Source organism: Mustela nivalis, assembly GCF_964662115.1.
Source record: "Mustela nivalis genome assembly, contig: HAP1_SCAFFOLD_2129, whole genome shotgun sequence".
In the NCBI taxonomy this organism is placed as follows: Eukaryota; Metazoa; Chordata; class Mammalia; order Carnivora; family Mustelidae; genus Mustela; species Mustela nivalis.
Window position 1 is genome coordinate 49,768 of NW_028134535.1, and position 17,866 is coordinate 67,633.

The 17,866-nt window shown below is 38.0% G+C and overlaps 1 pseudogene across 1 annotated transcript; it reads left to right on the forward strand.

Moving 5' to 3' along the window:
* The first annotated feature begins 8,312 nt into the window (after positions 1–8,312).
* On the forward strand, positions 8,313–9,456 carry LOC309858282 (undifferentiated embryonic cell transcription factor 1 pseudogene; annotated as a pseudogene). The gene has a single exon. The product of its transcript is annotated as an undifferentiated embryonic cell transcription factor 1 pseudogene (transcript).
* The last annotated feature ends 8,410 nt before the right edge of the window (positions 9,457–17,866 follow it).

Below are 17,866 nucleotides of genomic sequence, written 5' to 3' on the forward strand. Positions count from 1 at the left end.
TGTATGCTCCCAGGTTGTTTGCCTGCCTTTTCTCCAAGAGCATCACAGTGCACTACAAGCTCTATCACAGCCAAGGCCAATGACCTGTAGAATTCCAGGTTTTAAGCCCCCCTAGTTGTAAGAACTCATGAAATTAAGCTCCTCTCACTTTCCAGTGTAGCCAGTGGCTACAGGAAAGCATTCTTTTTGCACAGTCCCGTGTCTCCCTCCTGCTTTTCTCCATGACCATGACTCCCTCTCCTCTGCAGCAGCCAGGATCTGTTTCTCTCCTAAACCACATTTCTGTACTTCCTACCTTCTTTGGTGTGGCCTCCTCTCTAATAGTGGACTTTGTTCTCTTAGTCTTCGGGGATTAGGTGAACCTAGGTTTCTCTTACTCTGCCACCATCTTCTTTACTCTTGAGATATTTTTCTAAGTTTCCCATCAATTACAAATTATTACAACTGGCAGGAACACCTTTTCAGATTTCTCCCTCAAGTTAGGGGAAAAGAAAAACTCGCAAGCAGAGAGACGATATGATTTGAAGTATAATAGCTGAAAAACTAGAAATGGTTCGGTAACCAAAATTTGACCTTTTACCTGATTTCCATTAACTGAAATTCTAAAAGAAATAGACAGCTTTGAGTAGTTTTTAATCAATCTACTACTCAATCTTTATTCTTCTTTCATCAGTGAGGAAATAAAGAGAACATTATGGAATCATTTTTAATCTTTTCAGTAGAAAACCAAAGGTACTGTCCTTTGGCTTTATTTAAATTGAGTATAACTTCTCCTTTATCTTACTCCAAGCTTATTTATGTGGGGAGGTAAGTAAGACCATCTCATCTTTATGTTGTGCCACAAAGCTTTCCCATATAAAACAAACAGGCTTTGAATTTATTCAAACTGATTATCTAGTATTTGTCTCTGAGAACTCCATTAAATAAAACCTGATAATTTACAGCTCTATCCTTGAAATAATGTAATAAATGTTTATTCCATTAATTATGTATTGAGCTATTAAAGTACATATCTTTCTATTTAAACTAAAAGAAGACGGGTAAAGGCAACTGTGTTTTCTGAGAATGTAGGATCTGTGCCGAGAACAGGATCAACACCAGTGTTATACACAAGAACCAGGTCAAAAGAGTATCTAATTGTGAGTTGCAATTTTGGATTAGCAAGATTTCAAAACAGGAAAGTTAAAGGCCCAGAGTTCATCTTTTCCTTCCTAGATGGTGAAATTTATGGATGAGTCTACACTTTATAACAAGTTCATAAAACGTAATGAAGTAAATAGTAGACAGTAGATCCTACAACCAAGATTTGATGAAAATGGATATGGGAACCACTGAATGAGAGACTGAAGATATGAATGGAGAAAAGAAACAAGACTCTAGCTTTTTGAGCCTAACTTCTCATCGGATCATGGAGTCAGCAAGGCATAAGTTGGTAAAATTCTCCTTTTTAAGAAGCAAAAAATGTCTACAGGAGTAAGGTTAAGTTCTACTACAGTGATTTTTATTATTACATAAGTGAGTGGTAATTTGCAAGAGGACTAGGGAAGATGTCTCATAAAATTTGATTGGACAGTGGCATAAGGATAGACATATAGATCATTGTATTAGAATTGACCATATAAAAAGAAAATGCTACATTATGGTGAACTGATGTACAATGAGGGTATAAAACAATTAAATGGAATAAGAATAGTCTTTTTTTTTAATATAATTTTTTATTTTTTATAAACATATATTTTTATCCCCAGGGGTACAGGTCTGTGAATCACCAGGTTTACACACTTCACAGCACTCACCAAAACACATACCCTCCCCAATGTCCATAATACCACCCCCTTCTCCCAAACCCCCTCCCCCCAGCAACCCTCAGTTTGTTTTGTGAGATTAAGAGTCACGTATGGTTTGTCTCCCTCCCAATCCCATCTTCTTTCATTTATTCTTCTCGTACCCACTTAAGCCCCCATGTTTAACAAGTGGTACTAGGACAAATGGATATCCACATGCAAAGTAATAATATTAGAACTCTACCTCATAACATATATACAAAATTAACTCAAAACATAAGAGCTAAAACTATAAAACTCTCAGAAAAAAAACATAGGTGTATCATTTGTGACTGGATTTGGCAACAGTTTCTTAGATATGACACCAAAAGACAAAAAATGATTAAGTATATTTCATCAAAATTAAAAACGTCTTTGCTTCAAACGTCACCATCAATAAAGTGAAAAGTCAAGCTACTGAATAAGAGAAAAGATTTGAAAATCTTATATCTGATAAGGGATCTGTATTTAGGATACACAAATAACTCTTACAATAATGAAAAGATAACCCAATAAAGAAATGGGCAAAATAATTGATTCAGTCTATAAGGAAGATATAGAAATGGATAATAACACACATAAAAAGATGAGATGCTCAACATAATTAAGTTTTTGTGGGGTTTTTTTAATATTTTGTTTGTGTGTTTGACAGACAGAGAGAACACAAGCAGGGGGAGTTGCAGACGAAGAGGGAGAAGCAGGCCCTCTGCTGAGCAGGGAGCCTAATGCAGGGCTTGATGCCGGAGGTATCACAATTCCAGACTTCAAGCTCTATGACAAAGCTGTCATCATCAAGACAGTGTAGTACTGGCACAAAAACAGACACACAGATCAATGAAAAAGAATAGAGAGCTGAGAAATGGACCCTCAAGTCTATGGTCAACTAATCTTCGACAATGCAGGAAAAAATGTCCAATGGAAAAAAAGACAGTCTCTTCAACAAATGGTGTTGGGAAAATTGAACAGCCACAAGCAGAAGAATGAAACTGGACCATCGTCCTATACCACACACAAAAATAGACTCCAGATAGATGAAAGACCTCAATGTGAGACAGGAATCCATCATAATCCTTGAGGAGAACACAGACGGCAACCTCTTTGACCTCAGCCTCAGCAATTTCTTCCTAGAAACTTCCCCAAAAGCAAGGGGAGAAAGGGCAAAAATGAACTATTGGGACTTCATCAAGAGCAAAAGCTTTTGCACAGCAAAGGAAATGGTCAACACAACCAAAAGACAACTGACAGAATGGGAAAAGATACTTGCAAATGACATATCAGATAAAGGGCTGTATCCAAAATCTATAAAGATCTCATCATATGCAACACCCAAAGAACAAATAATCCAATCAGGAAATGGGCAGAGGACATAAACAGACATTTCTGCAAAGAAGACACCCAAATGGCCAACAGACAGATAAAAAAGTGCTCAACATCACTTGGCATCAAGAAAATACAAATCAAAACTACACTGAGATACCGTCTCATACTAGTCAGAATGGCTAAAATTAACAAGTCAGGAAACATCAGGTGTTGGCAAGGATGCAAAGAAAGGGAAACCCTCCTACACTGTTGGTGGGAATGTAAGCTGGTGCAGCGACTCTGGAAAACAGCATGGAGGTTCCTCATGAAATTGAAAATAGAGCTACCCTATGACCCAGCAACCACACTACTCAGTATTTACCCTAAAGATACAAATGTAGGTATCCAAAGGGACACGTGCATCCAAATGTTTATAGCAGCAATGTCCATAACAGCCAAATGATGGAAAGAACCTAGATGTCCATCAACAGATGAATGGATAAAGAAGATGTGGTATATACGCACAATGAAAGAAGATGGGATTGGGAGGGAGACAAACCATAAGTGACTCTTAATCTCACAAAACAAACTGAGGGTTGCTGGGGGGAGGGGGTTTGGGAGAAGGGGGTGGTATTATGGACATTGGGGAGGGTATGTGTTTTGGTGAGTGCTGTGAAGTGTGTAAACCTGGTGATTCACAGACCTATACCCCTGGGGATAAAAATATATGTTTATAAAAAATAAAAAATTATATTAAAAAAAATAATAATAAAATAAAATAAAATATATACGCACAATGGACTACTATGCAGCCATCAAAAGAAATGAAATCTTGCCATTTGCAATGACGTGGATGGAACTAGAGGGAGGGTATTATGCTGAGTGAAATAAGTCAATCAGAGAAAGACAATTATGATATGAGCTCTCTGATATGAGGAATTTGAGAGGCAACTTGGGGGGTTTGGGGAGTAGGAAAGGAAAAAATGAAACAAGATGGGACCGGGGAGGGAAACAAACTTAATCTCAGGAAACAAACTGAGGGTTGCTGGTGAAGAGGGAGGTGCAAGGGATGGGGTGGCCGGGTGATGAACACTGGGGAGGGTATATGCTATGCTGAATGTTGTGAATTGTGTAAGACTAATGAACCATAGACCTGTACCCCTGAAACAAATAATACATTATATGTTAATTAAAAAAAAAGGACTGAGAGATGGTGAAATCAACCCAATTAACTGAGAGGATAAAATGTGATGGCAGGAAAATAAAAAGAGATGTCCAGACAATAACTAAATGAACGTTCACAGAAGCATTATTAATGGCCAAAAAGTGGAAACAACCCAAAGGTGCATCAAATGATGAATGAACAACAGTTTTAGCCCACAATGGAGTACTGTTTGATAATAAGGAATGAAGCACTGATATATGCTATGACACAGATGAACCCCAAAAACATTAAGCGAAGGAAGCTAGTCATAAAGGACCACACATTGTGTGATTCCCCATATATGAAATATTCAGAATGGGCAACTCTATAGAGGCAGAAAGTAGACTGGTGGTTGCCTGAGCCTGGGGGCAAGGATTAAGGGTTTCTTTTCAGGGTAATTAAAATGTTCTACTTGATGGCAGTAATGGTTGCCCAACTCTATCAATATACCCAAACATTGAACTACAAATATTAAATGGGTGAACTGTATGGAATGTGCATTCCATCTCAATACAGCTTTTAAAAAAATCCAATCGCAAGGCCAAGATAATTTTCTTAATTCTCTCTTTTGGGTATATATAGTATACATGATCTAAATATTTCTGTGCATTTATTATATATTAAAAAGGAAAAGAAAATGAAGGAAATGCCTAAGTTCAACTGGTTTGTGAAATCACTTTTCTGTACAAGTTATCCTGAAATCAGTACAGATTCTGTATCCATTCAAAAAAAGAAGATGAGAAATAAGACAATTTTCTGAAACATTCTATTAAACATTATCTTCTGCTTTTACATGGCTTAGCTCATGATGGTAACAGAGAGATCATTTAAAAACATTATTTAGCACACCTGGGTGGCTCAGTTGTTCAAGCATCCAACTCAGGATTTTATCTCAGGTCATGATCTTATGGGTCATGGAATCAAGCCAGCTTGGGGCTCTCTGCTGGGCAGGGGTCTGCTTGAAATTCTCTCCATCTCCCTCTGCCTCTCCAACCGCCCCACCATAAATAAATAAATAAGTCTTTAAAAAAATTATTTAGTAGGAAAAAAAGTCCCAATTTCTGTGAAGAATGATGTATAAGTTTCAACTTTCCTAAGGGTAACTACCATAAGAAAAACATGTATAAAACAAATAACAGAATGAAAGTCAAAGTTTAAGAAATAAGTATATTGTGAAGATACTAAAATTATACTAAATTAATTATAATGAAAAAGAGAAGGAAGTGGTCCATGGAAATAAGCATCCTAAAACACTTCATATTATTTAACCAACTACAGATTAACTTGACATGTTACATTTCATACATACCTGATTCTTACTCTGAGCCAGTTTTTCCTTTAAGTCTTTTACCTCATCTTCTAAATTCGTACAACAACGTGATTTCACCTCCAGTGAAGCCTCTGACATAGACAGTGTTTTTAGGGTATTGGCCAGTTCTTCTTGAAGTTGTCTCATAGAAGCCTAATAAGACATTTCTGTTACTGGTTTTATAAATCATCTTACTATTAAGATATGTTAACAATATATAACTTTAACCTATTTACCTGGAAAATTTCACTACAAACATCGATTCATCTCCTTTTCCTAACATGTACACATTATGGCTGTTTAATGAATTTGGTTAAATACACAAAAAGATGTTATCTGCCTAGTCAGTATTATGTTACTTAGTTAATTAATTCAGCCCCACTACCCTTTCCTTGTAGGTGAATTTTCCCAAAGCTTCCCAATCGACTGAAGTCTCAAAAAGAAATGGGTATATAGGTGGGACTAGCATTGGTAAATTCTACAGTATGAAATGTTTTCCTTCTTTTTTATTAGAGGCTTCAATTAATGTCAGAGTTCCTCACATGTTCAATCCTCTGCTCAAATCCTTTTAATAGATAACTATCTCAGAACATAAGTGAAGTCATTCTAATGGCCTTCAAGACCCTAGATGACCTGGCTTTCACCTCTCTCCCTGACCTCCATTCCTGCTACACAAGAATTCTGCCACCCCTCATTAATCTGAAAATTGAGATCCAATGCCCAGTTAATAAATTACAGAGATACAATTCTCTTTCTGTTGGATAAACTTAGGCCCAAATGATAGTAACTGAGATTTGAAATGAGCAAATTATTTGTAAAATAGCTTAAAAAATTATAAATAGCAGTGGGAAGATTAAATCAAATATAGTTTCGCTAAAGCTCATCACAATTGCCCCAAATTATGATTTAATGAAAAGGAAGGGCCTTCAAAGGATTGAAAGGTCATAAGGATACACGATTTCAGACTAAAAATTCAAATTTACATAAATAATAAAATCGAGCCAACCTAAAATGTATATAAAGGTACTATGTATAGTTTGCATAAATGTACACATATATTAAAGTATATATGTATATACATATATACATATATTTATACTTATAAATATATACTTGTATATATGGATAAAAAGTACTGAGATACTGTACTTTTTATTCAGTTCACTTGGGAAATCTGGAGCTAACTGTCAAGTTAATCCACTTAATTGAATCTCAATTTCAAAATATGCATGCTTTAAAAATCCTCTATGTTTGCAGTGTTGGCTTTTAAAATATATATACATATATACATGGAGAAAATATATATATACAAACACATATATATACATATATATACATATATACATATACATATATACATATATTTTATATATAATATATATATTTTTTATTTTATATTTTATAAATATATATTTAAAAAAGTAAAAGTTTAAGAGAACTTAAAAAAAATGTTCAAAAGAAGTAGCCTTTTTAAATACAAGGATTTTTATCCTACATGAACACAAATTTTAATAAAAATGACAGCTAAATTTGTCATAGATATACAGGTAGATATAGTATGTGAAATAAAATTTCTTTACAAAACACTTAACTAATTCCATCATAGTCTCAAGGTGATTTAGCCTATATTTTAATATAAAAGATCCAAAACTGGGGTGCCTGGGTAGCTCAGTTGGTTAAGTGTCCTACTCTTGGTTTCAGCTCGGGTCATGATCTCAAGGTTTTAAGATCCAACCCTGAGTCAGGCTCTGCACTCAGAGTCTGCTTGAGATTCTTATCCCTCCTTTTCCCTCCCCCTCTACACATCCCCTACTCATGCTCTCTCTCTCTAAAAATAAATGAAATATTTTTTTAAAAATAGCCAACATGCATATTTATTTCAATTTACCCTCCATCCCTTCATTCAGAAAATACACATAGGGTTTATATGAGAAACCAAGAATTCCAATAAATTAATGATTTTAGCTATAAATATCATAGTTCCTATTAGTATAAAACTAAATTTTTCATCTATTTTATACCTAAGTAATATACATTAAATCAAAGGGATATTATAAATAATAGTGATGGAAATATGCAATTTTTATCAAAGACTTACCTGATTGACATTATTTCTTAGATTCCTCAATTCCACATCTAGTGCTGTAAGATTAAATTCAAGTTCTTGTTTCGTTTCAACTTCTTTCTTATACTGCTCTTCTCTTTTTGTTAGTTTCTCCTGAATTCTTCCATATAACATTTCAGCATTTATTCTTTTTTGTATTTCTTGTTTTAGAGTAAATCTGCAAATAAATGTGCTTATTTTAAAATTTGTTTTGTAAACAATAAAAAGCTCATGTTATGATCTGGTGCCACATATGCTCGTTTATTATCCAAATGAAATTTCTATGTTCTCAATTATTTTCCTTTCTAGGGCTCATGTTTGTAATTTCTCACTTCAATCTCTTCCAAAAGACATATATAGTTGAAAAGAAGCAATGAAAAAGCATTATGCTGCTTAGTACTAGTATCTCTGGAAGACATCTCTGGGAGATACTGTAGGGAAAGGAATTTTGAAATTATTCAAGAAAGAATGGAAAATTATTGTTTTTTCCACATACTAGTAATTACTCCTCCATTAGAAAAGATAATTTAGGCCGGCCGCCGCCGCGACCCTGCGAGCTCCGCCGGCCCCGGGATGTTGCTCCGGCCGCGGCGGCCGCCCCCGCCCGAGCCCCCCGCGCCCCCCCGCGCCCCCGCGCCGGCATCGCCAGCCAGCCCGGACCCCGAGCCGCAGCGGGCCGGGGGCGCGCCGGGAACCCCGCCGGGGCGGCCCGCCTCACCCGGCGCGCTGGCGGCGTCCGCGTCCCCCGGGTCCCCCGGCCTCCCCGGGTCGCCCGAGTCCCCGGGCTCGGCGCAGCGCACGCCCTGGAGCGCCCGCGAGACGGAGCTGCTGCTGCTGGGCACGCTGCTGCAGCCGGCCGTGTGGCCCGCGCTGCTGCTGGACCGCCGCCAGGCGCTGCCCACCTGCCGCCGCGTGTCGGCCGCGCTGGCCCGCCAGCAGGTGCGCCGCACGCCCGCGCAGTGCCGCCGCCGCTACAAGTGCCTCAAGGACAAGCTCCGTGACGCGCAGGGCCAGCCGCCCGGGCCCTTCGACGCACAGATACGCGAGCTCATGGGGCTGCTGGGCGACAACGGAAACCGGCGCGGCGGCCGCCGCCGCTCCCCGGGGCCCGGGAGCCCCCCGCGCGGACGCCGCCCGCCCCCCGCCGTGCCCTTCTCGCCCGCGGAGCCAGACGTCCCGCCGCCGCGGTCCACGCGCGGCCCCGTCGCGGACCGGGCCTGGACGCTCAGGTTCAGCCCGACCCCGCCCAAGTCTGCGGACGCCCCTCGAGCGCCCGGCTCCCCGACGGCGCTCTCCACGGCCAGCCCCGCGCCGGGCTGGCCCGAGGACCGCGAGCCTTTCCGCGTTCTGGGATCCCTGCCGCCGCCGGTTCTGGACCCCACCCGGGAGGATCCAGACTCGCTGTCCAGCCGCCCGGAGGACCACGCGCCCCCGCAGTCCGCACCCCCGTCGCTGAACGCAGCCCTTCTGCAGACCCTGGGGCACCTGGGCGACATCGTGGCCATCCTGGGCCCCCTGCGCGACCAGCTGCTGACCCTGAACCAGCACGTGGAGCAGCTGCGCGGCTCCTTCGACCAGACCGTGTCCCTGGCCCTGGGCTTCATCTTAGGCAGCGCCGCGGCCGAGCGAGGGGTCCTAACGGACCCCCGAGAGTGAGGCTTGGCCTGCACCCGTCCCTTCTGTAGCACCGTGTACCCTGTGCCCTGACCCCACTCTGTGACCCCCCCCACTCCAAATTTAGGTATGTTCAATAAAAACATTGTTAATTTCTAATTTAAAAAAAATAATAATTTAATTACTATTTAAAAAGAGAAGTTCCTGTCTCACACGGAGGTCTTTTATCCATTTTGAGTTTATCTTTGTGTATGGTTTAAGAGAATGGTCGAGTTTCATTCTTCTACATGGATAAAAGACCTCAATGTGAGACAGGACTCCATCAGAATACTAGAGGAGAACATAGGCAGTAATCTCTTCGATATAAGCCACAGCAATTCTTTCAAGATATGTCTCCAAAGGCAAAGGAAACAAAAGTGAAAATGAACTTTTAGGACTTCATCAAAATCAAAAGCTTCTGTACAGCAAAGGAAACAGTCAGGAAAACAAAGAGGCAACCCATAGAATGGGAGAAGATATTTGCAAATGACAGTACAGACAAAAGGTTGATATCCAGGATCTATAAAGAACTCCTCATACTCAACACACACAAAAGAGACAATTATAACAAAAAATGGGCAGAAGATATGAACAGACACTTCTCCAATGAAGACAAACAAAAGGCTATCAGACACATGGAAAAATGTTCATCATCACTAGCCATCAGGGAGATTCAAATTAAAACCACATTGAGGGCGCCTGGGTGGCTCAGTGGTTTAGGCTGCTGCCTTCGGCTCAGGTCATGATCTCAGGGTCCTGGGATCGAGTCCCGCATCAGGCTCTCTGCTCAGCAGGGAGCCTGCTTCCTTCTCTCTCTCTCTGCCTGCCTCTCCATCTACTTGTGATTTCTCTCTGTCAAATAAATGAATAAAATCTTAAAAAAATAAATAAATAAAACCACATTGAGATACCACCTTACACCAGTTAGAATGGCCAAAATTAGCAAGACAGGAAACAACATGTGTTGGAGGGCATGTGGAGAAAGGGGAACTCTCTTCCACTGTTGGTGGAAATGCAAGTTAGTGCAGCCACTTTGGAGAAGAGTGTAGAGATTCCTCAAGAAATTAAAAATACAAATTCCCCATGACCCTGCAAATGTACTACTGGGTATTAACCCCAAAAATACAGATGTAGTGAAAAGAAGGGCCATCTGTACCCCAGTGTTTATAGCAGCAATGGCCACGGTCGCCAAACTGTGGAAAGAATCAAGATGCCCTTCAACGGACGAATGGATAAGGAAGATGTGGTCCATATACACTATGGAGTATTATGCCTCCATCAGAAAGGATGAATACCCAACTTTTGTAGCAACATGGACGGGACTGGAAGAGATTATTCTGAGTGAAATAAGTCAAGCAGAGAGAGTCAATTATCATATGGTTTCACTTATTTGTGGAGCATAACAAATAGCAAGGAGGACAAGGGGTGTTAGAGAGGAGAAGGGAGTTGGTGTAAATTGGAAGGGGAGGTGAATCACAAGAGTCTATGGACTCTGAAAAACAATCTGAGGGGTTTGGAGGGGCAGGGGATGGGAGGTCAGTGTAGCAGGTGGTGGGTATTATAGAGGGCATGGATTGCATGGAACACTGGGTGTGGTGCAAAAATAATGAATACTGTTATGCTGAAAATAAATAAAAAATACATTAAAAAATATAAAAAATAAAAGAAAAAAACAAATTAATTTTAAAAAATATATGTGAAAAGCCTTCTGTTGAAGATTATACATGCAAATTTGGACTGTAGCTCTATAACAGAAACATATGGATTATTTTGGAGAAAATGGTCTATAGCAAATTTTCAGTTTTAGATAACAGAATACTCAAATATACAGCTTGCCAATTCTCATCGCAGGTGACACTCAAATTACACACTTATACATCTTTTTTCTTTTTTTAATTTATTTTTCATTTATTTTCAGCATAAAGTATTCATTATTTTTGCACCACACCCAGTGCTCCATGCAATCTGTGCCCTCTATAATACCCACCACCTTGTACCCTGACCTCCCACCCCCCGCCCCTTCAAAACCCTCAGATTGTTTTTCAGAGTCCATAGTCTCCCATGGTTCACCTCCCCTTCCAATTTCCCCCAACTCCCTTCTCCTATCTCCCCATGTCCTCCATGCTATTTGTTATGCTCCACAAATAAGTGAAACCATATGATAATTGACTCTCTCTGCTTGACTTATTTCACTCAGCATAACATATAATGTATTATTGGTTTCCCCTATTATCCATTTAATAAATCATTTGAAAACTCTTTTTATAACAACACAGGATCTATATTAAGTAAATAATAAAGAGTAATATGTGCTTGCAGCATAGACTTTTGAATTAATTTCATCAACATATAAGAGAGATGCTGAAAAACTTAGCTGTAATCATTTTCTATTTCACCTTTTAATCACACATATGTTTAAAACTAGTTTTTAATTTTTTTTCTGTCTTGAGAAAAATGGCCATTTTCTATTCTGTTGATGGGCATATAAATTAATATAAAATTTCCTGAGAACATTTTAAAAATAGGATCAAAGATGTTCTTTAAAAATTTTTATACTTTAACAACACTACATTGAAGAATTTATTCCGAGTAACCAGAAATGTAGAAACAGATTTATATAAAAAACATTCCTTACAGCATTAATTAAAGTATAGAAAAATGGGGGTAAAAAGCCCAAAATTCAATTTGGTAAATAATGAGGTTTCCACATAGTGGGTTTCTATATGGTCATTAAGATTATGATTTGGAATATTCATTAAATTATTAAAAGTATTCACTATTAAGAACTTGCTATATTATTTTGAAGAATCTCATACTTCACAATACTAAAGAAGTTTTCTTCCCTATAAAATCCAAGGTAAGTTAGCAATTTCAAAACATCTACACATCTGTAGATAAAAGTAAATAATTCAAGGGGTGCCTCGTTGGCTCAACTGGTAGAGCATGTGACTCTTGGTATCACTCTTGACTTCAAGCCCTACAAATATTTTGTGTGGAGCCTATTAAAAAATAAAACCACACAAGGTAAATAGTACAAGTATTTCCTTAAAACCAAGATATCATACCTCAAACTGCAGAGTTCATCCTCCCATTTTATTTTTTGAAGCTCCAACTTAGATATGATTTCTTTTGTCTTTGATAGATTCTTTTGTAGTCCCTTAGCCATATTTTCCATTTTTTTATTTTTTCTTTTAAGTTGTTCACATTGATCTTTTTTAAGTTTTATTAGTCTTTCATATGAAAGAACCACATTCTGGGTTTTCAATAAACTGACAGAATCTACATCAGAGAAAAAACAAAAACAAATAAAATATATAGGGCACCTGGGTGGCTCAGCTGCTTAAGCATCTGACTCTTGGTTTCAGCTCAGGTCATACATAATCCCAGAGTTGTTGGATCGAGCCCTGCATTGGGTTCCACTCAGCACAGAGTCTGCTTGAGATTCTATCCACCCTTCCTCCCTCCTGCTCTGTTCTTTCCCACACCCCCAGTCATGTTCGTTCTCAAATAAATTAATTAAATATAAAAAAAGAAAATTAAATAAAATATATGAGTACTCTTTGCATATAAAAGACTGTATGCTTTCACATTCACTCATTCATACATTAAACAAATATATATTGAATGATTTCAATATCAAATATATTACTGGGATGCCTGGGTGTCTCAGTTGGTTAAGCATCTGCCTTCAACTCAGGTCATGATCCCAGGGTCCTGGGATCAAGCTCTACATTGGGCTCCCTACTCAGTGGAGAGTCTGCTTCTCCCCCTGTCAATGCCCCTCCCCCCTGCTTATGCACTCTGTCTCTTAAATAAATAAAATTTTTAAAAAAGTAAAACATATTACACTAAGCTCTGCAGATCTCTGGCTTTTATTTAGCTTAAAGTCTAGTGAAGGAGAACACAATTATAAATTCAGATAGTTCCTATAATAAAAGAGTTCTATGATCACATAACATAACTTGATCTATGGTAAGAAGGGAAGATTTCCCTGAGGAACTATTCTGAGAAATGAAGGAGGAGCAGGAAGCATGTGAGCAAACGAGGAAGGAGAGCATTAAAGACAGTCTACAGCATGTGCCAAAGTTCTATTGCAATCTGCTTCTGGCCATGATGGAATAACAGGTACTGATTTATCTTCCTACCTGAAAAAAGCCAAACAAAAACAGGTAAAATACACTTTAAAATCATTTTCAAAGGAATTCAGGCAATGAAGGACAATGATCCCTGAAAACACAGGAAGTTAGCCTAACACATACCTGAGCTCACTGCCTTGGGACAATTTCCAGGCCATGACACAGGTGAAAAAACGGACAAACTCCACCAGACTCCCTGAGTTGAGGTGATGAAACTGAGTCTGGTGAAACTAAGACAGATGAGATCAGAGGTCAAAGCCCTGGTGAGGAGAAAGCAGAACAAAGAAAGAACCCTGGAGATCAGAAGAGTAATAACCGATGCATGGCCGTAAGGAAATCTCCTGCGACCGGGGGAAAGATCCATCTAGAAAGAGCAGAGGAAACCCTTCCTGGAGCTCACATGGCACTAGGAGCAGTATCTATCCCCATTAGCCATGCTGGAAAAACTCATAACCCGCAGCACAATGAGTAGAGTTAAGTAGGTCGTGCCTCAGCAGTGGGGAATTATGAGCTCTAGGCTGAACACTACTCTGAATTCACCTAACAATTCATAAAAGCAGAATGGGAAAGGATCAAACTGTTTGTCATTAACTGAGCTAGAACTCCAAAGAAAGCATAAAAAGGTAAGTGGAGGCATAGAAGCTAATTTTTGAAAAACCAAATAGCACTTACAGAGATGTAAATTATGTCAGACGTGAAAAACACACTGGATTGAAATAAGCACATATTAGACAGCTCAAAATAAAAGACTGAAATTTGACATCAGAAAACTGTGAGAAAACTTCAAGTAACTAATATACAGTTCCCCAAAGAGGTAGAGGAAAGGAACAAGAAAAAATATTTGAAGAAAAAACGATGGAGGCATCTAAGTGGATTCGTCAGTGGGTGTCCACCTTCAGCTCAGGTCATGATCTCATGATCTCAGGGTCCTAGGATCAAGCCCGGTGTTAGACTCCCTGATTAGAGGGGAGTCTGATTCTCCCCCTCCTTCTGCCACTCCTCCCTGGCTCGTGCACTCTCTCTTTCTCCTTCTCTCTCTCAAATAAATGAATACAATCTTTTTTAAAAAAGAAAAGAAAAAATGGCCAAAACCTTTCTAAACTTAATGAAAACTACAAACCCACAGATCCAGAAGGATCTGGCTAGGAGTGAAGAAAAGGAAGTAATCTTTATAATTTTCTTAAACGACATATGATCTGTTATAACATTACTAGATGGAGGACTATGATGCTTAGGTCATATACTTTAGGCTCTAATCATCAAAATAGCAAAACTACAGAGTTACAGCTAGTAAGAAAAATACATACATACACATACCCACACACACATAAATAAAACTAAATCATAAAAATTACTTGCTCAATCTGAAAGAAATCAGAAAAGAAGAGAATGCAATGAAGATCGGAAAGGACAAATTGAAGTCAAACAACATGATGACAGATTCAAATCGACTACATCAATAATCAAATTAAATGAAAATGGTCTAAAAGCCTCAATGAAATGGCAGACATCAAAATGGATAAAAAAGGAAGACCCAGCTATCTGCCACCTATTAAAAAATGCATTTTAAATGTAAAAACTACAAATGTGTTAAGAGGCCAGAAACATGACAGACGACACTAACACTTGGCAAAAGAGAGCTGAGCCTGAGCGGTTACATTAATACCACACAAAATAGATTTCAAAACAAAAAACATTAGAAGCAGTAAATAAGTTCATTTAATAATGATAAAACAGTCAACTAAAGGAAGCATAATAAACCTAAATGTTTATGCATTTATTAACAGGTTCAAAATACATAAAGTAAAATTGACAGAACTTCAGAGGAACAAGCAAATTCACAATTATAGTCTGAGATTTCAGTAGGCAGAAAATCAGCAAGGACATAGTAGACTTGAACACGACTGTTCTTCTCAAGCATCCATGGAACACTTACTGAAAGAGACGATATTCTGGAATCCTGCAGTAGCACCACTCACATGAACATTTATAGCACTGAATGTATGTACTAAAAAAGAAGAAAAGCCTCAAACTGATGACCTTTGGCTCCACCTTAAGAAATTAGTAAAATAGTAGTTTAAAAAAGGTTTGATAAACTTTGGTTATGTAGAAAAATCTGACAGAATTTTTTAAAAAGCTACTAAAACTAATAAGTAAACTTACTAAGTTCAAGAATAAACCTGGACCCATACCCTGTATCATAAATAAAAAAGAATTCAAAATGGGGGTCCTTGCATGGCTCAGTCAGTTAAGTGGCTGCCTCAGGTCATGATTCACGGGACCTGGGATTGAGCCCCATGTCCAGCCCTCTGCTCAGCAGGGAGACTGTTTCTCCATCTCCCTCAGCCTGCCATTCCCCCTGCTCATGCTTTCTCTGTCAAATAAATAAATAAACAAATAGAATCTTAAAAAAAAAAAATACAAACTGAATCTCACGGATCACAGATCGAAATGTAAAACCTAAAACTATAAAACTTTGTTATTCAACTGCAAAACTTCTAAAAGAAAGCAGAAAGAAAACCTCTGACCTTGTGCTAGGAAAATATTTCTCATATAGGAACACCAAAAGCAAAAATTAATAAAAGAACAAAGGTATAAACTGGACTTTATCAAAAAAGAAAAACTGCTCTTCAAAAGATATTGCTGAGAAAATGAAAAGTCATAGATTGGGAGAAAATCTCTGCAAAAAAAAAAAATACAGGTGATAAAGGAACTATAGAATATACAAAGAATTCTCAAAACTCAACAGGTAAGAAAACCCAATTTTTAAAATGACAAAGGATTTGGACAGTTCAAAGAAGATATACAGATGGCAAATAAGCCCACAAATATATGCTCAACATTATAAGTTATTAGGGAAATGTATATTAAAACCATAATGATACATATACTACAGTCCCATCAGAACATCTGAGATTTAAAAAACTGACAATACTAAGTGTTATGAATATACATGGAGAAATCAGAACTCTCAGACATTGCTGGTGGGAACTGAAAATGGTGCAACTACTTTAGAAACCCATTCGGCAGTTTCATAATGAGGGATTACAAAGAGACACGAGACTTAAGAGTTATTTACCTGCCTGAATTACAGTTATGGTTTCATATGCATATACATATGTCAAAACTATCAAATTATACACTTTATACATGTGCAGTTGTCCTAACTTAAGCTGTTGAGGGGAAAAAAGGTCTATTGTAAGGAAAAATATCTAAAACAGTGGCTGAGATATGGACAGAAGGATATGAAACAATCCAAGATGAGGCTGAGAACTGTGGTCTTTCATCCCAGAACGATGAGAAGTAATAGCTAAGCTTTAAGCAAGGGGGTCACATGATGAAATATAAATTTTTAAAAAATATATGGTAACTATGGTTGCAGAGTATACCAAGATTCTGGGAGGTGGAATCACAAGGAAAACAGTCCCGAGGTTGTTTCAGTATTCTAGGACAAATATAGTGGTAACCTGACCTTGGGTGAAGGCACAGAAGAGGAGAGTTAACACACATCAGGTGTGCCATTCCCATGATGAAAAGTATAGTGGAAATTACGGCTCTTTGCTAAGAGTATTCAACATTTCTCTATTTTCATATAAAATGTATTTCTGAGATGAGTAGCTCTATAACACATCAGTGTTGTATGGTACAGCACTAGACAAGAAGTGCACATATTACTATAGTAATGTACATACAAAGGCTTCATGTTTACACAATGGTCTTACTTTTACAATACATACCATGCTGTTCAGTTAGCAACATGCAAGCCATATGATGACAGTCAGGCATGTGGAAATCCTCCGAAATTGTTTCAGATGACAAAGTTAAGTCATTGAAGTCATCCATAGAATCAATTGTATTTTTCACCTACAAATAAATAATACTACTTCAAAATGTTCCCTGAATATTGGTAAAATATACTGAGGGTAGAGAGATGATAAATACACATAACTCTTTATAAGAGCAAAAAAAAAAGGTACTTTCAAAAGGACTGATTTTTATCAAAACGACCTTTATCAATAGCCAGTGTTTCTGAACAACTTTTTCAAAGTATATGTCTGTAAAACAAAGGCAGATTTTCTCTTTTTTCACTATAGCTTTACTAAAGTAATCTTTTATCATGGAATAATATTCCTGATAAACATTATTTATCAAAGTAACATAATGAAATAAAAATTTAAAAATTAATAAATAAAAAAATTTTCTATATATGTATTTACCTCTTCCTTGTCACTAGATGTTTTCTTTGAAGATCTAAAAAAAAAAATAATTCTTTTCAGTCAAATATTAAATACTTAAAATATAAGAGTTATTTACCTGCCTGAATTACAGTTATCTAAA